This window comes from Strix uralensis, chromosome Z (assembly GCF_047716275.1).
Source record: "Strix uralensis isolate ZFMK-TIS-50842 chromosome Z, bStrUra1, whole genome shotgun sequence".
Classification (NCBI taxonomy): domain Eukaryota; kingdom Metazoa; phylum Chordata; class Aves; order Strigiformes; family Strigidae; genus Strix; species Strix uralensis.
In genome coordinates, this window is record NC_134012.1 from 5,390,186 (window position 1) to 5,418,101 (window position 27,916).

The window sequence follows — 27,916 nt, forward strand, 5'->3', positions numbered from 1 at the left end:
TAGGAAGAAAAAAATATTGTTCGGGTCACCCAGAGAAACAATGACAGAGCATGACATACAATACTTCTATATTATGTCTTCAATTACTGCTGTCTACTATATTACTCCACTAATAAGAACACTTCTGTCTTTTGAACACAAATTAGGTACAACAATTTGACCGTTCCCACCACGGGCTGTATGGTAGCATATATTTCTGAGCTTAGGTGTGACAAACGTAGCTCTGAAAGTGCAAATTGTAGTTAATGAAACCTATATTTTTCCTCTGTACAGAACTTGTTTAAAGGCAGTGTTGTTAATAGTCTGCATGAGCGTATTTGAAGGTCAAAGTATATATTTGAACCAACTCTCAAAATGTTAGGTGGAAAATTGGTGAGCTTGTGTGGAGGAAGATGTGTGAACATGAAATGTCTCTTCAGTAGTCTGGAAGACTAACTGTGAAAGACATTGATAGATTGGTCTTGAAGTCTGAAAGCTAAAACTGTAACTATGCTCTGTAATTTTCACTGGAACTATTATCGAACCTTTCATGGATTTTCATAGATTAGTAGGAACAGTGAGGCTTTCGGCCTGGTCAATTTCTGATTTTGTTGTGTCTTTCATTGTTAACCAAAAAGTAGTAACACCATCATTTTATAAGATGACCATGTGTTTCTGTTTTGCACACAAAATTTTATTCAACATTTGTTAGCCAAAAGCAAACACAATGCTGTATCTGGGGACTTGTTAGATTAATGCATTTTTTTTCTTTCATGTCAGTTTTAACTTCTGGTCTTCGTACACTGACCCAAGACAAATTCAAGTTAACATTTTTCTACCACCTGCAGCATATTAGCCATGTAAGGATAGCTAGTTGAAAACCAAACCAGATGATTAAATTGTTCTGAGTGGTCAAATTTCCTAAAAGATGTGATAGGAGAAGTATGGTAATAGACTGACTGAAAGGCTGGGGAACCTCCACCGCTGGAGTTTTGAAAAAACAAACTTTATTTGTATTTAACATTAGAATTGTTATTCTTGTTTTCAGACGTGCAGGTGGCCTGGGTGACCTCCTAGCCCTGTTGTCCTATGATGCTAAGGTCTCTACATGACTTCTTTCTCTTGTGAGTGAGGCCACCTGCCCTAACCCTACCCAAGAGCTGTGTGAGACTGCCCCTGTCTTGCTGCTGGCTGCAGACACTGCTTGCTGTAGGCCTGGCAGGCACCGTGCTCCCTTGTCATGACAATGGGTTGTGGGAGCCCAGGACAGTCCAAATATCCTGCCTGTACCATGTCAAGAAGCAGAGCATGCTTTCCTGGGGCTTGTGTAGCTCCAAACACAGGGCCATGCTCTGAGGATGGGTGCACATCCACCAAGATGCACCAACCTAAGTAATTTTCTGCCTTCCTCAGATATTTTTTAAATCCTACTGTTTTTGCTCTGAAGTTCTAAAATTTCATGGTAGAATAAACACAAATGGCAGAAATGGTTACAAGACATTTTTTTAAACTTAACATGTAATTATCTTTACAAGAAACCCAAGTGCTGGCCAACAATTTATATTGTTTATCTGATAAATTAAGAAGTTGAATACGAAACAATGATATTTCTTTACCCTCAGATACATATGAAAAGCTTCTTCTTCCTGGTATTCAGCATCGTCCTTCAAACAACCTCACATATAATCACAGGGAATTGTCATTAGTGACTGCACCTTAATCTTTCAATTATTCTAACTATGATAAGCTTCTGTATTGTAAAGCTCTTGAAGTACTTAATATTGTATTATTCAACTAACTGCACTTAAATCATAAAATGGTCTACTTTAACCTTAATAATCAAAGATGTTGAAAGTTAAAATTGAGAATGAAGGATATGAGAGAATATGAGAAAACCATTTGTGCAAGCCAAAAAAATCTGCTTGCATTTTCATTTTCTTTCTGAAATACTTTATTTCATTTTGGCTTTAAATCAGACACTAGGCAAAATTGCAAACCTAGGCATCTGAAATACACTGAAAAATATATGTGCATATATTTAAATAAATAATAATAACACTGAAATATAGCTGCATTCATGCAAAATATGTTTTAAGACACAGAGTGCTCCCAGTTTGCATAAAACAGTGTCTGTGTTTGTCTGAATAATGTTTTTGCATATGCACATCTAAGAACAGAGTAGGAACATGGCTTCAAAACCAGGTACTCACAGCACTCCCAAGTCCTGTCATTCCCCTGAGACAGTTGAAACAGCTCTAGTCCTGAAGTTGTTTTGATATGTTCACTCTGGAATGGACCTAATAAGTCCAGATGGTTTTTTGTGAAGAAAAATGACCTGATTTAGACTCCTACCTTGTAAAAGAATTTAAGCCTTCAGTAGGAGTAAAGGGATGTGTCCATTATCTTTCAGCTGTGAGCATTTCCTCAGCACTTGCCACAGAACCATTTATGCACAATATCCTAGTGTTACCAGAGGGTATTGACAGGTATCCCTCCAACGTGCTTTGCAGAGTCCCCTTCTCCTGACTGTCCCAAGCAGGGACTGCTGAGCATGCTCTGCATCCTGCCCCAATGGACCAGCATGCTGGGGCGTGAGGGGCTGTGTGCACCCAGTCCCACAGTCCAGATAAAGTCCTGTCAAACCATGATCCAGGTCCCAATTGTATGGAAAGAAGTGAATGAGGAACTATAATTATTGCTATAATTCTTGTCTGTCCGCAAGGGATCTGAAGCCTTGTTAATTCAGAAAGCAAGAACAAAGAAAGGCCAGGCTGCTAGGCTGATACTAATTTGTAACAGTTGAAAATAAAGTAAAGCTGTCAAAGATCCAGAGAAAAAGAAGCACTGATATGATAAGATTAAAAAGCCCTGGGAAAGAAAACAGAGAGAGGAAGATAACAACTCAAGGTGGAGATTTGGCCCATACAGGGTGTAGTTGAGGTCAACCTTTCCTTACTTGGGTGACAACCTCAGTGACAGAGGTTTAGTGAGAAACTGCATGGAGGGTGGTGACGATGGTGCTGGTTTACCTAACAAGTTAGTTGCAGCTCATCATTATACGTACTAAAGATAAGTAATTGTTTCATGCTCATGATCAGCTTTTCAAGTCTCTGAATCTAATAAAAGATACCCATGTAAAAGAGACCCATATATTTGAGGACTGCAAAGTGGCCATTAATTTTTTTTTTTTTCTTTGAGATGTCCATTAGCTATAATTTGCAGTCCCAAGCTTCACAAGGCTCATTATCTAGACCTTATTACGACTGTAATTATCTTGGCCATATACTTACCTTTCTTTTGTTAAATTATGTATTTTTGCTTTCCTTTCTTTCTTCTGATCTCCTGGAAAAGGCTTGGAGAGCTTTTCAAAACCTAACTGTAAGGAAAGTAATGTTCCCTATTTATTGTTTGATAAATGCTGAGTACTTCATGACCTATAAAAATTTTGAATAGGCCTTTAACTTGAAGAATAAAAATGACCTAGCTGAAGTCAAAGGAAAAGTAAGCCCTTGTTTAACTGCATTGCTGGACTGGAATCAGCATTCTTAGGACATTTCTCAAGTAAAACACTTTACACTTTGGAAGTTACAACCTTCAGTGTACCTATTTTCTACAGAAAACAGCTGCAGCAGAAAACTCTCTATTAACCTCATATAGCTGATATCACAACAGGGCACAATTTATTTCTGCTCTCCTTTTTTTTGAAAAAGAAAAAAACCCCAATTTACAAAAGGTATGCAGATCGGAAAAATATTGGAATTTTGGAGAGATTATATAAAAAGATAAAATACATTAAGACTTTTCAGCCTGGAAAAGACTGACATGAGATGTGGTAGAGGTAAGTAAAATGATGAATGGTCCAGGCAAGGTCAGTGACTCACAGCTATTCTCTATCTCTCATACTGTAACAGCTGGGGGCATCAAATGAAATGAGCAGGCAGATGATTTAAAACAAAAAAGAAGTTTACAAAATGCATAATTAATTTGGGGAGTTCATTGCCACAGGATGCTGTAGATGCCGATAATATTAATGGCTTCTGAAAGCCATTAGACAAATTAATAGGGAAAATATCCATTAGAAGATGTAAAACACAGTAATTTGCATCTATGTCTGACTACAGAAGTACATCATCACAAATTCTTGAAGGTGGAGAAGATATATGTGAAAAAATACAATCTCTGCTTCACTCCAATTTAGCCATGCTCAGGGTTTTTTTATATTCTACATACATTTTTAAAATATATCTTATGTAATCACAAAATCAGACATTTTTCTGTTTAATTTCACCTGGTAAGAAACATTTCATTGGTTTATTTTCAAATATATAAAAATTCAAAAAATTAACAAGTTTGTTCATATCAAGAAGCTGTAATAAGTTGACCAAAATTAAAAGAAAACAGAACATTATTGTCTTCCTGTAGCTACTCTGAGTAGACATCATTGAATTTAGCTTGGTTATTTTATTTTCATTCGCATAAATTTTTCCTATGAATATTTTTTTCTTACTGAGCACGTGAAAGTAGAAAGATCAGCAATACTAGAGATTCACTGAACAATTGGTTAGGAATCCTGAACACCAGGTTAAGTAGAAACACAATAAAAGGCATTTTGCTTAAAATTGTGCATGTTTCTAACAATTCAAGGTTTAAGTGATGCAATAAAAAACTTCACAGATAAAACAAAGGCTAAGTACTTTTACTCTGTTCTAGTGTATCATTTGTAAGAAATTTCTTTCTCTGAAAAGGGAATTACTGAATGATTGTTAAAGAAAAAAATAGTTATTATTCCAGACCTGTATGTGGCTATTGTGGGTTTCTAAATATGTGTAATAAGTTTTAAAAATGAGATCTTCTAAGGTATGCTGCTGTCACCACACCTAGAATAGCATATTCATTCTGTTTAAAAGGTGTTGGTGTAGTGAAGCACAGGATGGACAACTGTGTGGTTTGTTATGAAATATGTTCTCTCTCTCCCCTCTCCAGCTAGTGAATGAACAGAGAGAGAGATTCCCCTGAAATCTGTACTACATAGTTCCCACTCTTCTCCCAAGATGATCAAAGTCTCTATTTTTCCACCAGGTGACGCAGGAGTCTTTCCTTGTCTGGTCCTACTGTTGGCCTGGCCGTTCAGATTAGTCCATGCCACCAGGAGGGATGGAAATGAGACAAAATGCCAAGAGTCTGTGTGCACATTCTAACATGAACTATAACTCTGTAATTAAAAAAATAATAGCATATTGAACATTCACAACGTGACGTAAAATATGCTATTATTTTTATGCTTTTTAAGGTCATTCCAGAGCTCCTGGTAACAGAGAACTGTCATTATAATTGTCCTTATATCCTGACAGTATCAAATTTGCTAAATGGCTGGCATGTTTGTTCAGTCATGTAAGACAATAAGGCACTTAATTCATTTTTTATGGGCTGCACTTCCTTCCCATTTGAATCTTGCTGAAATTCAGGTTGTTGATTTTCTCAACAATGAGGTTGTTTATATCCTGGGTCCTTGTTACATATTCTTTCAATTTGTCGTTGTTATTATAGTCATTAAAATCTGTATTATGAATTTGTACTAAATAAATTTGCAGAGTATCATGTACAGTCCCAGTATAACAGAGACAGAAGAAGCTGCCAATAATGGTCTGATTTTTCACCCTGGGGCCTCTACTTATATATGTACAAATGATACATCCACACTTTGACCTGGGGAGCTCACTGGGTGCATATTCTGATTCTGAGTGGAGAGGGTGAGTATACTGAGACATTTCAGCTGATATTTATGTATGTAAAATTGCTCATAGTGAGTCAATTATCTGAGTATACGAAACAACGGGATAAAAAAAAACCAACCTGAGCTGAAGTTATGATCTTGCAAACACTATGTTTTCACTGAAATAATATTCTGTCCTTACCTTTCCTCAATATTTATGGTAATGCAGGATATCCATCTGGAAAATTATAATAAAATATTAATATTCATTTATTTAAGTTGTTTATTGCCCAAAGAAAAAATACTGGTGTTTGTTCACTGCCTCATGAGCCTTTCTGAGTTTAGGTTAATGGGATGGTGCATAGGTTAATGAGATATGTGTCTGGGGAATACCTACCTTTATAGATCTTTTGTAATTAATAATGACAGCTTTTCTATTCTGAAATCTCCCTCTTCACTTATTCATAGTTATAAAACAAATATGAAACCAAGACAAATAAAATTACAAAAAAGTAAACATAATATGGAAATTAAGATTGATAAATTATACTTCTTATCTATATTTTTATCTGAATTGACCTCTTTTTGTTATTCAGAATACTCAGATATTAATTTTTCTGTTTGCTTACAAGCACCTTCTCTTATCTTCCCTTCTGGTTGTGAGTCAAATGCTCTCTGAGCAGTTTCTTTTAGACATTTTACATGAGGAAGGTTTAATGTTTAATGCCAGATTTACTTATCTAGAGATACTTGACATTACACGGGATTTTGATTTAACAGAATGACACAACAATACACTGAAATCACAACACAAGCAGGGTATAGCAATTGCAATATACACCTGGAACACAACACAAACGTGATTACCTTTACCAGTCTCTGTATGTTTGCCATCATGATGTTGGGTGTCCCCAGTCACTAGGAATATGTAGGTTGACGTCAGCTCAAGCCCATTGCTCTCTTCAGAGTTCATTTTATTGGCTGTTTGATTTTTATACTCTATGCTGGGCTGAGCCACATATCCACTGTCCCCATGCTAGGTCTGCTGGTTTAGGATGATAATGCTATCTACTGATTATGTAAGGGAAGGACATTTACACAACCAGTTGACTCACTGCACAGATATAGCCATTTATCTAAAACACAAGTCACCTTTGGGTCCCCTTCATGTTAAGTTCAGCTTCCTTTACAACAGCTCTTCTGAGCTTCATGAGCACATCACCCTTGTCTATCTTCTCTGAGTCTTCTTCCACTGTATGCGTTCTCTGGTCACACCAGTTTATGCTCCATCCTTTTTCCTCTGTTGTACTCCTTTTTGAACACTGTCATTGGCATTCTGTATGGTCTACTCTGCTTCCATATTGTATTATTACATACCTCCTAGTTTTGGCCCAGAACATTAAATACTTTCCAACATTTATTCTTAGGTTCTTCTCTTCCTCTTTCTCCTTTTTCCTCTCCTCTCTTCAGTTTGTTTTGCTATCCTGTCGCTGTCAAACAGGAGTGAGCCTCTGTGTGGCCCAACAGCTGCAAAGAATGATAAAAGGAGAGACACTTAACTCAAGACTAAATTTAAGGAATACAGTGTAGTGCAAAAATTAGACAAGTTTCATGTATTTACAACTTTTTTGCAATTGCAGAAAATTCTGTAGTTACCTCATGGTAATATCTTAGACACATGAATTAGATATTTGGTGTAAATATTTTTTAAAATTATCTAATTTGAAAAATAGTTCGTTTAAAATTTAAAATAAAGAGAACAGTTCCCTAAGAGGTCAAGTGAAAGAAATGTGACTTTTTACAGCTATATAGCTTGTGACTGAATTTCCTGGTATCTTGTGGACTACCAGGATATGTAGCAGTATAAAAAATGCCAACCAGTACCAAAGACATCTCCAAGTATTGAAATTTGTCAAGTCTGTTCCTGGGGTTTCTTATTGTCCTGGACCAATTAACATCTCAAAATTAACAGTCAAGTCCAGAAATTAGCACAGGTAAGAGCAGACTTTCCATTTGGCTAGTGTTTAACAGTATAAACACAGGGTATTTCATGCTAGTTAATCTCTGTGCCATAAAATAGTCCCAGGAAATGTTAATTGACTAAGACAGACATACCCATAATAACTCTTTCCTCTTTTCATCTACTTATAAACACCAAAATTTTAGGCATTTTATATCTCTGAGATTATTTCTTTGTGCCAAATACATTTGAAATCTGCACAATATGTTTAAAAAAGTACTGAGTGGAGAAATTTACGTATTCTTACATACACCACATAAACTGTATTGCTTTTGTAGAATGTAATACTTTGTAATAATTTTAAATACTGTAAAATATCACCCTCTCAATTTCAACTGGTACATAGAAGTCACTCAGTGTTTCCATTTATTTGCTAGGAAAACAAAACCAATTTGGAAGAAGGTGCTCAGTGGGAGCAAAAGCAAAATTGTCTTACGGGTTTGTAAACTGCTTCTCAGGTCCTTTCTATGAATGCTTATGGAGACATAGTTTTAAGCAATTAAGAGATGATAAATTAAGAAGTTGATAGATTTCTAAAGTATTGTACCTTTTCTGTTGCCAGAATTATTTTTACACCTTCTATTCCTCAAACCATTACTACAGTTACATTCAGCCGAACAAAATCTCTCTAGAAACTGTCTCTGCAAAGGGATTCACTCTGAAAGCATCAGACATCAAATGCAAAATGATCAGTTTAATAAGGCTCTGGGCTTCGGAATGCCAGTGGCTTTTTCCCACCTCATAATAAAATTAACAGTTTTATTACAATGAATGATGAACACACATCTCTCTGATATTGTTTATTATGTGCTGATAGCAATTTGAAGGAATACCTCCTGTTTACTCTTGGAGATGAAATTGCTAGTCAGGAATAATAGTGTATGTTAACAGAAGTCTTACGGGGAAAAAAAAAAAAGAAAAAAAGAAACAAATTATGCTAAATATAAGCCACAAGTTTTGACTATCATGCTAGTTTTTAAACAGTGTCATGACTTTACAGAATCAAATACAGTGGGTATAGACATTAATCCTGTTGAATACGCCTGTAGTAGAATTAGCCGTGATATTATGAACAAGTAAAATCCATGGCCAACATTTTCAGCTTACAGTTTCATTTCATCTTTCATCCTTATTACAGAATAGACTGGCAAAGTAATTCATCCAGTAAGCTCATTTTGTTGGCATTTGTTCTTTGTTCATGTAGGCATTAATTACAATGGACCAAATTCTACCTATATTATACTCTTTTTTTTTTTTTTTTTTTTTTTTTTAGTAGCCGTATACATTAAGCACAGCCAGTCATGTCTCTTCCTGAAATTTTCAGGATTTTTTACAGAGCTTCCAACATATTGCTAGAATTGTCATCATTTTAATCCAGTTCTGCAATTACAATTTAAAAAATAGGTATTGAAACATACATATACAGATATTTTCTTGAGGTTTTTTCTCAAATTTAAAGCAAGTAATACTGATACAGCTGAACTGTGTTTTAAGACATTTCATCTGTGGTACTAGTCATCCTTCCCTCCACTGCCCTTGTTTTTCCTAATTCAGTTTCCTAAATTATATTGCTCACAACGATTGCATTTTTAAAAGTCTTAATGTGCTCACTCAGAGGATGAGAATCACTGCTTATAAATTGCTGTGAAATATTAAAAAAGTCAATATAAAGAGTAGCACAGGTCTACAATATTATTTATACCAGGTATGATAACCATTAGAAAAACAATAGAATTCCTTTTCCAAACTATTCTGTAATTTATTCAGGACTTATTTATGTATTTTATTTATTACAAGGCATAAGAGAAAAGGAAGATTTACTACAAATAGCAGTATCAAAGACAGTATATTAGACACATATTGGAACTGGTTTTCCACTTCACTGTGCTTTGTCCCCTATCTGTTTTTTCTAGAAAGGAGGCTATAAATAATGCTTATTCCAAAAGGTAGCATTTTACAGTTGTTTGTCATGAGCGGAAACTATTAATAAGGTATAAAGCTGAAGAGAACTCACCTCATTTAAAGGTTCTCTGTTTCCAGAAAAAAGTTTTATTGTATTTTATGTTTATATCTGACCCACCAGTAAGAGAAAACACTGTGAGGGAAAAAAAAAAAAAAAAAAGGCAAAACAGTAATTGAAAGAGGAGGTTCATAGAAGAAAGAGGATATGAATCTTTAAATATCTTTTACTATGTCTACGTATGTACGTCTTGGATGAAAAATGTAAGCAACAATTATATTTAGAACAGGTGAAAATTCACTTGTATTAAATTTAACCAGTGAGTAACTGGATGTTTTTATGTTCAGTGGAGACCTGTGGCAGGACAGGTGGTTACATATTGAAAAACAAGCCTCTTAGCAGCCTTCAGTTTTAAGAATTATTTAATGTCCCACAAGGTAGGAATGAAATGCATAGATTTAATGTAGAGAGTACCTAAGACATAAGCTTTCAGAAAATGAAGTCCCCTTCATTTCTCTTTCACTGAAGAAACTTAAATTATACTTAGAGTGGCTCTGAAATGTTTTCCTTTCCAAGGAAAAATTTGCTTCTCCTGGGCAAGAAAATAAGAGATTATTGTTGTGATTTTTCAGATAAATTAGAGTTAACTGGTCATCTAAAATTACCGAATTTCAGGATAATTTAGATTCCTAAAATCTTTAGGTTTCTTTGAAAATCACAGCCATTTATGTCAGCATATTACCCATCCCCACACACTTCTTTCCTATCATGATACTTAGTTTTCATCACAAATTTAAGCAGTGGGTCATATTATGGTGAACTGGAGTGCAAAATATTGCAAAAAGTTTGAGGAGGAAGGAGTGTCAGAGAGGAGTTGTTGTGGACTGACTGCAGCTCCCATTCCTCATCACCTTGTTCCACTTGATGGGGGGAAGCAGTCAAAGATTTAGAATGAAGGGGTGAAGCTGAGCCTGCCAAGATGTGGGGGCTGGGGGTGAGGGTGATGTAATTTTTTGTTAGTTGCTTAGCCTCCAACTGTATTTTCAATTGGCAATACATTAAATTAATTTTCCCCAAGTTGAGTCTGTTTTGACTGTGACAGCAGTTGATAAATGATCCCCCTGTCTTTATCTAGACATATGAGTTTTTTATTTTATTTCTCCCTCTGTTTTTTTGGGAAAGGGGAATGAGAGAGTGGCTGGCTGGACTTCTGGCAGATGGGCAAGGTCAACCCACCATAGTCCTCCATGGTTAACTTGATATTATCTTTACATACAGGCCTTTAAAAAATGTATTTTTTACGTTCTACAGTCTTGTAAAATTAACAACATCATACCCTCTGGCATTTCTAAAACCATAAAAACATAGAGATATTTTCATCTATGTTCCTAATATATTTTATACTGATATAAGTCAATCTGGTGTCTAAGTGACCTCTTGCAATGAGATTCTTTTTATTTTAAGAGGTTAATAGTATTTTTCCAGTCACACAGAGGTAAATAAGTCCAATTTTAGGTACTGATACCTTGACAGTAACCAGGTGAGTGACTGCAACAGTGGTGTTGAATATGTAGAGTCTTGAATTCTGCTCTGGGTACACTTCTGTAACATGCTGCTTCTTTATTGACCTGAAAAACAGAACTATAAAGAGTCATGGATAGGCCACAAGATAACAACAATCGTTTGATATATAGTTATGATTCAGTACCTATGCACACAACTCCAGAATTATGAACCTTGATATTCTCCTTTAAGACGTAGGCAGGAAGAATTTTCCCATTCTATGAAAACATTATTGAAACATGCGTCTATCCCAAATATTCATAAATATTACAGAGTTCATATTCTTGTGCACATTTTTTCTCAATGCTCATCAATGAAAATGTGGGAAAAAATGTTATTTTTGTATATTTGAAGTAATTTCCTCTGAGTACAACCTTTTTGATTAATGTTTTTGTCTGACAGCTAACAAAAGATGAAGTTATGCCAACTGTAAGATTTTAACATCTTTGCTCAAAAAAAAAGCTGAACATGAATTTTTCACACAATTTTAATTCTTGTAGATGTAGTGCCATTAATACTGGTTTCATTTTAGGACTATTTTTAATGTTTGAAAAATTGTGACTTGGGTGGGAGAGGAAGACAGTATGAAAAATTCCAAATCCATTTGCTGCTCTAATTGTGGGGGAGCCTCATCTGGCAACCCTTTCACATCAGAGGAGCTGGACATATACGAGGCAGAGCTGCTGTACTTACAAAAAATATAGATATTTTTCATACAGTGGAGAGAATTTAGTGATCTATTTCATGTTGTTGAAGAAAAGCAGAAATGAATTCTTTCTGGCTAATCAAAGCAAAATATCTAAGCCTACATTAAAAACATATTTTTGCAGTAATATTTGTAGCAGATTTAAGGGCAGTTTGGAAAAAGACACGTAATGCAGAAGTTATAGAAGCAAATCAAGTCAGACAAATATATTTATGTTCATATAGAAACACTTCGTGCTGATTGAGTCCAAGAATCCAGTATACCTAGATTTTTTAGTCAGTGAAGGACATGGTGATTACTCCAATTTTTTATTTATGACTGACATAATGACTTTGTTGTGCTGCATATATTATTGATGAGGACATAGAAAGCAAGGGATTTCATCAAAATGAATCACAGTCAGGACAGCAGCAGAACCTTTACTACAAGAAGTAACTCTTAAAATTCTATTTTGGTTAACAAAACTTTCTTCAAGCAAAGTTTCAGGATTGCTGGGTACTGTGAGTGGTCAAGAGACAGGTGAATATGGTTAACTTTGTCTTAAATAAAAGTTGTTAAGTAGACAAGTTGATTTCAGGGTAAAGGAAAAGATTTAAAACTTACATCCTTGAAGCAAATTTAGTTCACTCTGCAGTAATTTTCCATGCAGCTTAGTAGTCTTTGGTAAGGCTAATTTTATGAAGAAGTGCCTTGAAATTGAACTTTAATAAATATAAATGTAAGCCAACTGAAGCACACTGCAAGGTCATGCTGAGGGAAACTCTCTAACAGAACAAATACACTAATTGATAATATTGCCTATCATTCCCGCTTTGGTTATTTCTGTGCTAGAAATGTATTCCCTGCATTTGTAATAAGGTTTTTCTAGATTTTTGATCAGTATATTTCAACTCCTAAACAATTAGGTCTTTGTAGTTATCATATCAAAAATAACAAGGGTTGAATTTGAATGGTACACGTTAAAATGCATGCACTTCATAAACTACCTATTAGTATGATAATTGCAGTACCCTGTATTTATAGGCTTGGAAAGAACAGCTATTATTAGATATGAATCTGATGGTGGCGTCACATAATACATACTAACTACCATACGAAAATACATTATCTTATATTAATTACTTGAATTACTCTGAAAAGGTTCACAGCCTTTCTCTCTTCCAGAAAACATGACACAGACACAAAGGACCTTCTTTTGCAGTAGGAGACACTTAAAATATGTTGAACAGGTTGTGTCAAAATAGTACATAGGCCTCAGGGACTGTTATCTTCCTTCAGGCCCAACACAAGAGCTATTGTATAGCCACACTTACAAGGAATTGCTCACATGTTCCCTATTTCTCGGTGAGAAACCTTTCAAATTAATTTTGAAAGGTCCTCAGGCATAAATACGCCTTCAGGTACTTGTCTCAAAATCTCAGATAGGGTGCTGAATGACACCACAGAGTGGGATTTCAATAGCAAAGGGATGCTTCCCAAGGCTGATGTGAGATTTTTTTTTTCCCAGTTCTTCTCTGCTTCTGCAACCTCATCGCGCACTGTAGGGTGGAGGACCCATGCAGGGATGTTCCCTTCGGATTATTTCTTCTTCAGTGCCACACTGGGAGTTCAGTTGCATATTTACACACGGTGAATGCTGCGCTGAGATTCTCTGTGGTCCATGAATGTGGAAAGGTTGATAATACCTGCCCTGCCCCAATACGAAGGTGTTTAACTTTTCATTCAGTGTTAGTGCTATGAGGGGAAAAAATTGCGTTGCAGGTGAAACTAGAAAAAAATAAGTTCTCACAAATGACACAAAAACCTCAGTTGCAAAAGCCAACACCACAGTAAAGATCTGACTGCTTTAGCTGGGAAGAGTGGCAGAGATCATGTACAATGGAGAACATCCTCAGCCTCTAGAGAAAGCAGTGAGATCCCAAAAAGCACAGTGAGTTAATGCAGCATAAATGGTATTTTATACAACTCTGACAGCTGCAATACCTATTCCTGACTATACACCAATATAGGCTCTGTGGACAATGCACCCTCAGGTGAACCTCAGATAATCTCAGAATGATTTCTGTGTTCCACTGAAGATTGCTCAGACCTGTAAATAGGTCTGATATTTTCTAATATGGAAAATATATTTGGCAGTTGTCCTCTGAAAAACTGTGCCTACTTTACAGGGTAAATTAAATCAGCAGATTATTAAGTAAAGGATCATATTGTCTCATAAATGAAATACAGTAAATCAGTACCAGACTCCCCTGATTTTATGGAAATGCCTGAGATTAGTACCGTTGGTTTATTTATAGAGTGGGAGCATTAAAATCTTTGTTGAAATGTATCTGCAAAGAGCAAGCTTTACTTTAGCTGGTCTCAACTTCTCCTGCAGTTCAACTTCAAGGACAATACAAGAGTTTAAGTTCTGCCACTGCCTTCAATAAACCTAAAATTTCACTCAATGTATTCAGTGAAAATCTTTAATATAGAGACTATGTACCTCTTACTATAAAAGTATGGTTTATGTTTCCTATCCCATTTTTTTTAGAAAAAACCCCAACCTCCCCCCTCAAAAAAAAAACCCAAACAACAAAACAAACCCACACAAGCTTCCCTTTCAAGAAGACAAAATCATCTTGGCTTATCAGTTTTGACAAAGTTTTTAGATTTTTTTCACAGGTCCCTAACCTGCCTGGGTCTGAGAAAAGAAATTGGTAAGCCTGTAGAAAGTTTCTATATCCATATATATTTATGGAAATAAATGTTATTTATAAAGATTTGCTATCAGTAACGGAAATTTTCTAATGGGACTCATTTGAGGATGTCTTGCATAAGTCAATCATGTCTACAAGGAATAAAGTTTAGGGCTTAGAGTTGGTCAGATTTTGCATACTGAGCTGTCTGGATTTATTTCGTATAAGGTGGGGTAGCTTAAGACTTAAATCCTGAAAATAGCGTGCTAGTTTATGAAATTAAGAATTGAAGGCATGTTTATAAGCCCAGTTGCAAGCAGTTATTCATCACCCCACCCAAGTTCTCTGCTAACAATATGCAATTACCAGCCATTTAACTACATTAGTGTGGTAGCAAGCCTCAGACAATACGTTCAGCTACTTGGTTGAGTTTATTAGCACAGGCACTGTGCTAGCTTAATAGCAAGCCCATAGACCAGTGCTGACATCTAGGGCCTGCAGACCCTGTCTGTAACCAACTGCACAGACTCACACAAGAAGCCAAATTTCAAAACGGAGACTAGGAGTGTTTCAAAAATAATTACTGATTATAATTCTGCAGTCATGTAACAGGTCAAAGTGAAGGATAATAGTCTTTTATGTCCTTCAAAACTATGAATTAAATTGCCACTTAGGAATACTGCAGCTTCAGTGGAAATACTCCCGTGAGGGAGAGTTGCAAGAAGAAGGATGTAACCTTCTGCTGTGGGACCAGTAGTTCTGCCTTAATGTATTCTTGTATCAAGAATCAGGGGACACAAAATCAGAGAGAAAGAGGTTTAAATGCAGGAAAATGCTAGGTCATTTACAATACATCACCAGTTTTATTTTTGTTAGATCTAATCCTGTACAACAATAAGCCAAGACAACTACCTGATCTCACTACAACCTAGCCAAACATTGAACTCAGGCTTTTGATGAATATCTGGGTTCAATAAACCACTGACTTGTAGTTGAATGAATTATGAAATTATTGCACTTTCACTTATGGAAATTGTATGTGACTTTGGTTTGTACCAATAGTCAGTGACCTACTGCATCACATAGACACACACAAGTCTATGGGTCCAGATGGGATACACCCGAGGGTGCTGAAGGAGCTGGCTGGGGTGCTCGCCAAATTGCTTTCCATCATTTACCAGCAGTCCTGGCTGACCGGGGAGGTCCCAACAGATTGGAAATTGGCCAAAGTGACGCCCATCTATAAGAAGGGTCAGAAGGATGATCCAGGAAATTACAGGTCTGTCAGCTTGACGTCGGTGCCCGGGATGAGTACCATCATACAACACATGTGGGACAACCAGATGATCAGGCCCAGTCAGCATGGGTTCATGAAAGGCAGGTCCTGCTTCACAAACCTGATCTCCTTCTACGACAGGGCGACCCGCTTATTGGATGAGGGAAAGGCTGTGGATGTTGTCTACCTTGACTTTAGCAAGGCCTTTGACACTGTTTCCCACAGCATTCTCCTGGTGAAACTGGCTGCTCATGGCTTGGATGGGCACACGCTTTGCTGGGTAAAAAACTGTCTGGATGGCCGGGCCCAAAGAGTTGTGGTGAACGGAGTTAAATCCAGTGGCCGGTCATGAGTGGTGTCCCCCAGGGCTCGGTTTTGGGGCCTCTGCTGTTTAAATCTTTATTGATGACCTAGACGAGGGGATTGAGTGCACCCTCAGTAAGTTTGCAGACGACACCAAGTTGGGTGGCAGTGTTGATCTGCTCGAGGGTAGGGAGGCTCTGCAGAGAGATCTGGACAGGCTGGAGCGATGGGCTAAGGCCAGCTGGAGGAGTTTCAATAAGGCCAAATGCTGGGTTCTGCACTTGGGCCACAACAACCCCCAGCAGCACTACAGGCTTGGGGAGGAGTAGCTGAAGAGCTGCCAGTCAGAGAGGGACCTGGGGGTGTTGATTGACAGCCGGCTGAACAGGAGCCAGCAGTGTGCCCAGGTGGCCAAGAAGGCCAATGGCATCCTGGCTTGTATCAGCAATAGCGTGGCCAGCAGGGACAGGGAAGGGATCTTGCCCCTGTACTCGGCACTGGTGAGGCCGCACCTCGATGACTGTGTTCAGTTTTGGGCCCCTCACTCCAAAAAGGACATTGAATGACTCCAGCGTGTCCAGAGAAGGGCAACGAAGCTGAAGGGTCTGGAGCACATGTCGTACGAGGAGCGGCTGAGGGAACTGGGGGTGTTTAGTCTGGAGAAGAGGAGGCTGAGGGGAGACTTCATCGCCCTCTACAACTACCCAAAAGGAGGTTGCAGAGAGCTGGGGATGAGTCTCTTTAACCAAGTAACAAGCAATAGGACAAGAGGGAATGGCCTCAAGTTGCTCCAGGGAAGGTTTAGATTGGATATTAGGAAGTATTTCTTTCCAGAAGGGGTTGTTAGGTGTTGGAATGGGCTGCGCAGGGAGGTGATGGAGTCCCCATCCCTGGAGGTGTCTAAGAGTCAGGTTGACTTAGCACTGAGGGATATGGTGTAGATGGGAACTGTCAGTGCTAGGTTAATGGTTGGACCGGATGATCTTCAAGGTCTTTTCCAACCTAGACAATTCTGTTATTCTGTGATTCTGTGAAATATTCACTCTTGCCACGAATGTGAAATCTTGGTTCCATAAGTTTCTGTAATAGCAGTTTAAAAAAAAATCTTAGGGCTTTAAAAGCAGCTCCTGCTTTTTAGGAGGGACTATTCACTGTAGTACCTCAGAGTTTTAAGGAACCATGAAAGAGGTAGTCTGTTCACACGCTAGAATAACATGCTTATAAGTAGTTGAATTTTACAAGCAAATGTTTCCTTAGTTACTATATAGCGTATGGTAACTTAAACAGTTCAGATATGTATAGTGATCAGAATAGAATTTTTTAGGTGTACCTCTTTTGTAATTCTCATTTTCTTTTTAATCTCATGTTGACATGGGATTAAAAATAAATTTAAGTCTGGAGGTCAGGAGATCTGTCATGGAAAATAACCAACAGCATCACAGAGGACAGAAATACATAAGGTTCACACATGAACTATACAAGGATAATAAGAATAAAAGAAATATACCATGAAATACTGATTTAGCCTGTAGAGGATACCACTCCATTCAAACAGCAGTGTAGAGATGGATTTTCCTTCCATTTACTTTCACAGTCTCTCTTAAGAGAGACAGAAGCCAAATAATTCTTGGTTCGGATTGTAATATTCTCTTGACTATTTGAATAGGTTTGTTACTAGAACAAATGTGTATATCACTGTTTAAATATTTAAGTAATTTAATTTAATGGCATAAACATTAGTTTTAGTGCCACTGGATACATATAGGAGGCGAAAGAAGAGCAAACTGAAAATCACTGTATTACTGATGTGAGAAGGCAGAAGACATGTATTTTGCAGCATTTTTTTTTTTTTTGGTTTTCCAGAAATCAAACATTTAGTGGCATTACCACATCCTCAAAACTGCCAGTCACACTCCCCTAGACTCCACAGACCACTACTGGGGGTAATGGACTGAGATCTTTACCATGAGCCTATTGTGAAAACAAGTACAAACCTGGTTGCTGAGGTTTGCATGTCATCAAGCCTTTAACAGTTTGAGTAGTTTATGGCTCATCAAAAATGTTTGGCAAGATGAAATATCCAACAACAAAGAAACACAAAAGTAGATGTGTTTCAAATTTCATGAGATACAGAGGACGGTAATACAACAAGTGCTACTTACGGAAAATATTTTTCAGAATCTGACAAATGCACAAGTCTGCATGTGTCAGTTACCGAAAACAAACTTCTTAAGTATTTTGAAATAAAAATGCAGGCTGAAGAGATAATTAGAAAATGATACAACACAACAAGGGAAGAAGTGACAAAAGCACCATGCAAGCTGTCCCCAATCTGCCTCTGTGTGGATATGTATCCTCTTTCATTTAACTTTAAAATCTAAGTGTCACTATTTCTGGGGAAAAAAAATGTGAGCAGGAAGATAAGAGGTATTACTCAGTGCAAGCTCAAAGACCAACGTGTTCACCACACTGTCCTTCTCTAATAGATCCTTCCAGGTCTCTGATCCAAAAAAGTCGATTCACACATACCTCTCCTCCTCATGTTCTTCTGCCTCAGAGTCTATTTTTAAGCTCTCATCTATGTTTAAACAAGAGACAGCCTGAATTCAGCCTGTTTGACACAGTGTATGAAGGACAAATTTTTCAAACTTGTTACATATATGCCTACTGAAATCAGGCTTCAAATGAAATGTAACATTTCAGAGAGGCTGATCTTCAACACTAATGTTAGTATCTGTTTAACATGCAGACATTCAGCACACTAAAAATGAGGCTAAAATTTATTTAGGGAATATATTTAAGCAATCGCCATTCTTTCAGTAGAAGACAAGGGAGCAAAACTTCTGGCGCACACTCAGTTATTCCAGTCCAGGAGATCCACTGACCTCTTCTGGAACATTCCTTTGGGCTTCAGCCTTATTCTGAGCACTATCAAGATATTGAAGGCTCTACTACATTTTCCTGCTGGGGAAAATATATGTGAAAATTCCCAGGTTCTGGGCCCATCAGTGTAGAGAGGAGAATCAGCAGAAAATTGTTATGGTCCTATCTGGAGGGTACAGGTAAGTTTTATTGTCATGAAAACAAGGCTCTAGGGTCAGGAGTTATGGAGCTGTTACATACCTGTATGGCATCCTAGGATGGAGACAGGACATGGGACAAGTGCCTAACTGGGAACTAAGCCACAGTCACAAAATTGTTGTGCAAGGTGTGACTCCAGACACCATCATACATGTCTTCAGCACCCATGTCAGTTCTAAAACCAGAGGTCTATCATGCTTGCGAGCAGGCTCCACAGTAACTAAATTATTAACAATTCCTGCAATTAAATCTGACATGAAAAGTGGAATCTCATAGTAGGTAATGGGGGAATTACTGAAGATGTACCACAGCACTCAGCTGTGAAAAGGCCCATTCCTCACCTGTTGCCAACTCCAGCTTGAATGAAAGTCCTGCTGAATCTTTAAACAAGAAATTAATGTCACAGATTTAGTTGTATGTGTTTTCCACACAGATCTATCAAAACCTACTATTACATAAACCATACTGTAAACACTGTCTTTTCACTCATTTTCTGTTTTAATGCTGTCAATACCAGTTTTCTTTTTAAACACTTATGTTCTCAATTCACACAATTCACTTTTCTTCCTTTTAAACACTTATGTTCTCAATTCACATAATTCACGTGTCATGTTTTACCTTTTTTTCTGAAAACTGAGATACTTATCTATTGAAGGGATGAAGAAAAACTTCTGTATCATCTAATTATTCTTCTCACCAGTCATAGTGTTTAAATCATGGTTAAGTGATGCAGTTAGATCCTGGAAATCTCAGATAGTTTGGGTTAAAAGCAACCCTAAAGACCATCTAGTTCCAACCCCCCTGCCATTGGCAGGGACACCTTCCACTAGACCAGGTTGTTCAAAGCCCCGTCCACACTGGTCTTGAACCCTTCCAAGGATGGGGCACCCACAACTTCTCTGGGCAACCTTATTTCCACTGTCTCACCACCCTCCCAGGGAAGAATTTCTTCCTAATATCTAATCTAAAACTACCCTCTGTCAATTTAAAAGAATTACCCCTCGTCCTATCCCTACAGTCTCTGATCAAGATCCCCTCCCCATCTTTCCTATAGCCCCTTTAAGTACTGGAAGGCCACTCTAAGGTCTCCCCGGAGCCTTCTCCAGCTGAACACCCCCAACTCTCTCAGGTTGTCCTCACAAGGGAAGTGCTCCAGACCCCTGAGCATGTTCATGGCCTCCTCTGGCCCTGCTCAAGCAGGTCTGTGTCCTTCTGATGTTGGTGCCCCCAGACCTGGACACAGCACTGCAGGTGGGGTCTCACAAGAGCAGACTAGAGGAGGAGAATCCCCTCCCTTGACCTGCTGGCCACATGCTCTTAATGTAGTCCAGGATACAGCTGGCTTCTTCGCTGCGAGCGCACATTGCTGGCACACAGTCCATTTTCCATCCACTAACATCCCCAAGTCCTCCTCAGGGCTGCTCTCAATCCACTCATCTCCCAGCCTGCATTTGTGCTTGGGATTGCCTCGACCTGTGTGCAGGACCTTGCACTTGGCCTCGTTGAACTTCATGAGGTTTGTACAGGCCCGAATCTCCAGCCTGTCCAGGTCCCTCTGGATGGCAGATCCCTTCCCTCCAACATGTCGACTCCACCACACAGCTTGGTGTTGTCGGTGAACTTGCTGAGGGTGCACTTGATCCCACTGTCCATGTTGCCATTAAAGATATTAAACAAAACTGGTCCCAACCCCGACCCCTGAGGAATGTCATTTGTCACTGGTCTTCACTTGAACATTGAGCTATTGACCACAACTCTTTGAGTGCAACCATCCAGCCAATTCCTTACCCACCAAGTGGTCTATCCATCAAATCCATGTGTCTCCAATTTAGAGACAAGAATGTTGTGCAGGATAGTGTCAAGTGTTTTACACAAGTCCAGGTAGATGACATCAGTTGCTCTTCCCTTATCCACAAGTGTAACACCACCGTAGAAAGCCACCAAATTTGTCAGGTCCTTAGTGAAGCTATGTTGTCTGTCATCCATCACCTTCTTATTTTCTGTGTCCTAGTACAGTTTCCAGCAGGATCATGGAGTGCCATGATCTTGTTGGATGCAGAGGTGAGACTGATTGCTCTGTAGTTCCCCAGGTCCTCTTTATTTAACTTTTTAAAAATGGGGGTTATGTTTCCCCTTTTTCAGTGAACAGGAACTTCGCCAGACTGCCACGACTTCTCAAATACGATGGATAGTGGCTTAGCCACTTCATCCACCAGTTCCGCCAGGACCCACGGACCTCAGGACCCAGTTTCCTCATAATCCCATCAGGTCCCATGGACTTGTGCAACTTCAGGTTCCTTAGATAGTTTCTAACCTGATCTCCTGCAGTGGGTGTTTCTTCCTTCTCCCAGTCCCCACCTTTGTCATCTGTGTCTTGGGTGGTGTGGCTGGAGCACTTGCTGGTGAAGACTGAGGCAAAAAAGTCATTGAGTACCTCAGCCTTCTCCATATCCTGAGTGACTAAGTCTCTCTTTTCCTTCCAGAGGGGGCTCACATTTTCCCTAGTCCTCTTTTTATCACTAATGTACCTGTAAGAGTTTTTTTTTATTGCCCTTGATGTCCCTGGCCAGTTTTAATTCTATCAGGGCTTTGGCTTTCCTAACCTGATCTATGTCTACCTGGATGTTTCTCTGTGTTCCTTCCAGGCTACCTATCCTAGATTTCACCCTCTGTAGGCTTCCTTTTTGTGTTTGAGCTTGTCCAGATGTCTTTGTTCATCCATACAGACCTCCTGGTGTTCTTTCCTGACATTCTGTTTGTCACAATGCATCCCTCTTGAGCTTGGAGGAGGTGATCCTTGAATAGCAACTACGTTTCTGGGGCCCCTCTTCCCCCCAGGAATTTATTCCATGTTACTCTGCCAAACAGATCCTTGAAGAGGGCGAGGTCTGCTCTCCTGGAGTCCAGGGTAGTGAGCTTGTTGTGTGTCCTTCTCACCACGTTCAGGATCTTGAACTGCACCAGTTCATGGTCACTGCAGCTAAGGCTGCCCTTGAGGTCCACACTCCCCACCAGCCCCTCCTTGTTGGTGAGAACAAGGTCCAGCATAGCACCTCTCCTTGTTGGCTCCTCCATCGCTTGGAGAAGAAATTTATCATCAATGCATTCCAGGAACCTCCTGGATTGTTTATGCCCTGCTGTGCTGTCCCTCCAACAGATATCAGGGTGGCTGAACTCCTTGATGAGGACCAGGGTTTGTGAACATGAGGCTGCTCCTATCTGTCTATATGGGGCCTCAGCTGCTTGGTACTCTTGGTTGGATGGCCTGTAGCAGATCCCCACTACAACATCTTATTCCCTGTCTTCCCTTTAGTCCTGACCCATAAGCTCTCAGTTGGCTCCTCATCCACCCCCAGGCAGAGCTCCATGCACTCCAGCCAGTCACTGACATAGAGGGCAACCCTCACTCCTTGTCTCCCCTGTCTGTCCTTAAAGAGCCTGTATCCTTCCATCCCAACTCTCCAGTCATAGGAGCCATCCTACCACGTCTTTGGGATGCCAATAAGATCACAGCCCCGCAGGCATGTGCACATCTCTACCTCCTCTTGTTTTTTCCCCATGCTACATGCGTTTGCATAGCGGCATTTAAGTGAATTTAGTCAGCATGAAGCTGACTAACCGAACAGTGCTGTTATTCAGGTGCTCTCCTGCTGAGCGGTGACCCCTCTCAAGGCTCTGGGCATCTATTGCAGGCACTGGCATCAAGCTGGTAGGAGTGGGATGGATTGAGATTCCCTTCCCCCAGGAATTTTAGTTTAAAGCTTCTTCACCAGCTTGGCAAGCCTATGACTGAAGATGCTCTTCCCCTTCTCAGACAGGTGGATCCCACCAGTCCCCAGCAGACTGGGTTTCTCAAAGTTTCACTGTCTAAGTAGCCAAGCCCCTGGATGTGGCACCAGTCCTGTAACCAGTTGTTGATTTGCCAGATTTGACTGGTCCTTTCAAACCCCTTTGACCAGGAGGATTGATGAAAAGACTCCCGGTGCTCCAGAGTCTCTTGCCACTGCTCCCAGGGCTCTGTAGTTCTTCTTGATGCTGCTCAGGCTGCTCCTGGCTGGATCACTGGTGCCCACATGAAACAACAGCAGCAGATAAGTCAGTGGACTGTGCAAGGCTCAGTAGTCTCTTGGTGACATCCCTAATTCAAGCCCCCTGTAAACATTACACCTCTGTAGAGAGTGTGTCGGGTCGTCAGTGAGATAGCCTCAAACACTTCCTTCTGGTGTCATACCCACTAACTAGTGTCATTACTGTAAACAGTAGCTAATTTCATGCTCATGATATTTGGCAACACTGCTATGTAAATACATGTCAAAGCAGCTTTCCTCGATTTTAGAACAAGCAGGATGCTTTCTGTTGCTTTTCCTCTTGATTTCTTATAGTATAGCCATTTTAGGCTATAAAAGACCTTGCAACCTGCAGAAGCTCAATAACCCTCTGCTGACATTTACAGAAAATGTTAAATTACTGGGACTTTGTACACTGCAACAATCCACAATTACTGATTTGTAGGAAAGCACACAGTACAGAAGAATCTGTATTGGAACTGCCTGAGGCCCTGTGAATATATAAGAATGCAAGAACATTTTGTTGTTCAGCATCTGAGGCAGAAACATCTTTTAAAGGTCATGCAGTCTTTCTTTTTTTCTTTCTCACTTCTTAAAGATTCTTTTCTTTTAATTACATTTTCTTATTTTCTACATGCCATATATTAAAGAAAGCATATAAACAAAGAGAAGTTTATATAAACAAAGAAAAAAGAAAAAAGCATTAGGGATATGCAATGCCTCAATTAGTCACAGATTTTTTCTCTATTCTATCTACAGTGCCAGAAATTTTTTTTTATTACTACCTGGAGAAATCAGTGGTTTTTAATAAATGAGGATGCCCACTGTTGGACAGGTAATCAGCCTCTTCCTTTACTATGAAAGGCACTTTTATAATGTTACAGTTCCCACACAGTATTAAGTAGTATCCAGTCAAACTTCACTGCTATGAGAAGGAATTAAAAAAAAAAAAAAAAGAAGTACCTATAGAAATTCTAAGCTTTACTATAGAGGAAGAGAAAATCCATGCAAGTATTCCTGCCAGACAATAATATATTATTATAGCATAAAGAACTTTCAAAGGCTGTTTATTCTATCAGATTTGGTAGTGACTGACACTTAATCTAATACGTTTGTTGTGAAATAACATATTTGCATCTGGACATTACTTGAAACAAAATACAGTAGGTGTATGTGTTTGCCAATTGGAGAAAATACATGTCCAAAGCAGCAGGAGCTGGTTCCACAGAATTACTGGAGTGCAAAGACACAACTAAATTCAAAAATTAAATCATCAAATCCCTGCTTATTTACCATTTTAATGCTGGAAACACTTGATCTCAAGCATGGACATAGGGTCGTTCTGGAAGACGTTGGCACCAATGCTAAATGGTCATCTCAGAGAATTCTACAGGCAAGGGAAAGTGCTCACTGTGCCTGGAGGTCAATGTACTCATCCCCACATACCAGGAGGTGTGATTTGGTCTTGTCATGACAGAAGAGGGCTCACGTCTAAGCTTCTCCTCACTGGGAGGCCCCACCACTGCTTCACACTTTGTATGTTGGACAACCATGAGCATAGAAAGAACAGTTCTTGCCTGTTAAACTGGGAGGTAAAAAAAGAGGTTCCAAAACTCACGTCAACACATTAAGGTTTGTCTGCTCTGGTGGGCTGGGATATGTCCTACACATTTCCCACAGCTTAGTTAAACAGATAAATGTTCAGACCTTCATGACAGTATTTTTAGGCACCTAATTACCTGTATATGGGGCACAGGTGGGTTGTCATTAACAACCTCTAGAGTGAATTCTGTCAAAAGTAAAGTTTCCTCAAAGCTGAGTATTACAAGGCTTGATTGCTGTAACAGTAATTAAGATGTACGACAGATAAGATATAAAACCAAATTTGAGCCTAGGCTCTTTTGCCTACTTTACTGTGAAATAAAGAGATTTGGAGCGTCCATGGGCTGTTGGGTGCAGGTAAGATGACTATAGCTGTATGTGCACTGTCCATATAGGTTCATATAGTAAATTGTTATCCTTAGTTTCAAATCTTAGCACTCCAACATGAACATGAACACTTTCCTTAGAGCTGTGATTTCAAGCTGCAGAAGTCACAAGGGCATGCTGAGCTATGAGTTTATATTTGATTCACATTCCAAAGGCTTTGCTCACAAGCAAGTGCTTGAGCATTATGCTATTTTAATAGAAAGTTTAGATTCAGTCACCAGAGAAAGGGTTTGCCAAATCCTGGCCAGTCAGCCTTATTTAAACTGTTACTGTATGACAGAAATGTATATGGTTTTTTTCATAACCATAGCTAAGATAGGCTTAGTTAGCATGCTCTTGTGTTACTGACTTGAATCTCTAAATCATGAATGCCACTCTCTTAAATGATATTTGAAGGATGCCTCATCCAATGTTTGCTTGTTAGCCAACATTAATATTCTCTTATATTTTCCACTGTGTTTGTAGAATGGGAAATATTTAAACTAGCTTATCCCTGCTAGCGGGGTATTTTGCTTATGCTGGTAATCATTCAGTCACTCAAAATCACACAAGTCAGTCCTGTGTACGAGCAATAACTATTGACCTTCCCATTTAGACGGAGACTATTGTTTCAGTACTGTTTTGTGCCTATCAGTGGAAACCTTCCTTGTTTGAATTAGATGGATATTGGAAGTGTCCTACCTTTGACTTTAAATCAGTGGCACAGACATCTGTTAGATTAGCTTGTTTGGCTTCTTCCCAAATGAGAACTGCAGGGGTGGAAAACAACATGAGCTGAGATTATTTGCCTCAGAGAATCGTTGTTTTCAATTTTTCTCTCTGTCAGTTCCAAGCTGTGTTTTATGTGCAGTACAGTCTTCTCCAACCCTTTGATATACTACTGTTTGCATTGTTCTGAAACTGTGTTTAAAGACTCTGCTTAAGAGGTTAGCAAGAAGCAGACAGCTAAGGTATTTGGGAGTTTTCCTAAAGGACCGACTGTGCACTCGAGGGTTTCAAAACAGAAGAGTGTGGTCACTACCGGTAATTACTTTTGGACGTGACAGATGCAGACTTGACAGATATTTAATAGATACAATTAGCTTGCCCACTGATAAAGAGATAAATTATGGTTTTTGCTAATCTGACTTGGTTTTGGTTTTGGTTTATCCCTCCTCTTCTTGCCTGCAGTTCTCTTACTAGGGATTAACATGACTTTTTTTGAAATACATTTGAGGCCATTGTTTACCATATAAAACTAGCAACTCTGCCACATTTAGAAAGTCGGAAGGTATGTTTTGTGTTTCATACACATATGTTCACTAATAAACTTGAATGCTGTGTTTTATAGATCTCTCAAAATCTAGTTCTTCTTTAAAAGTATTGCCTGGTGTGGAAGAGCTTCTCTCTCCTATGTGCTCATCTTAGAAGGGATTGCTCTGAGCAGTGCAGGCTGCTGGACACAATCTGTGCTGCTTAGCATCATCCCTGTACTGGCATTTGCAGGAGCAAAGCAAAAAAAACTGCCTGCTGGCTAAAGGCTCCTCCTGTTTAGAAGAGTGGTAGAGGTCTATTTTTATTTTCTCATATGTAAGAACATGGTCCCAGACCTTTGTTCATTTTGGCCTTTATGAATATACTACAAAACTTGAGACATCTTAATCTTGCTTTATGCAGCTAAACTTTCACTGTGTACATTTCCAAGTGTGCTATCTGGAGGACTTTCTAGCTGATTATCTCTAACAGTCTCTAACATTTGTGTGACAATTCCCCACAGTGAAACTGGCATAGATGTTAATGCTGAAGGCAGGCATTACAGGATGTATGGACAGATTTGCGCCCCCCCCCCCCCCCCCCCCCCCCCGTTTTATTGCTATTGTACTACATTGAGTAACAATTTCGTGCCAAATCAAATTTAAGATGTTGTCTCTAACATTCCTGTAATGGCAGACATCAATCCAAGCTCTCAACTTCTCTGCTTTCTAAATAGATTCCTTAATACACTGACTTCAGCTGGTTAAACATTGCCAGACACAATTTGGAGGCTTATGAAGATTTCACTTCTATCAGCAGTGCTCTTCCATACAGGTCTTCTATATTTAGTTCCATTTATTAGTCTCCTGCGATATGCATATCAATCAAATCTTACTGTAAGAGATCTCCTTTGCCATAGTAGTTTCATATAATATCCCAAAATCTCAATTCGGTTGTGTTAGAGAATACACTGTTTTCATTTTTTTGTTTAAAAAAAAAAAAAAAAAAAAGAAAAAGATATGATTCTGCAGGGTTTTGCATTTGACATGAATGTTTCCACAGCCACTGGCTGGATGACTTGAACTGCTTCAGTTCTGAGCAGAATCTAGGAAAGGTTGGAAACCCACATTCAGGTCCTTTCCTCTGCTGGAGAGTTTCAACCCAACTCTTTTCAGACTCAGTTCTGCTAGAGAGGGCTATGCATTGGCCTGAACTGTTTCACTGATAGTCAGTCTAAGATGAGAAAACCTTTCACATTCAACTCTTGCAGAAGACACCTGCATTAGGGAAGACTTTTATTGGATGTTTCTGTGGTGATATTGAATACACTTGCCTGTATTAGAAGACC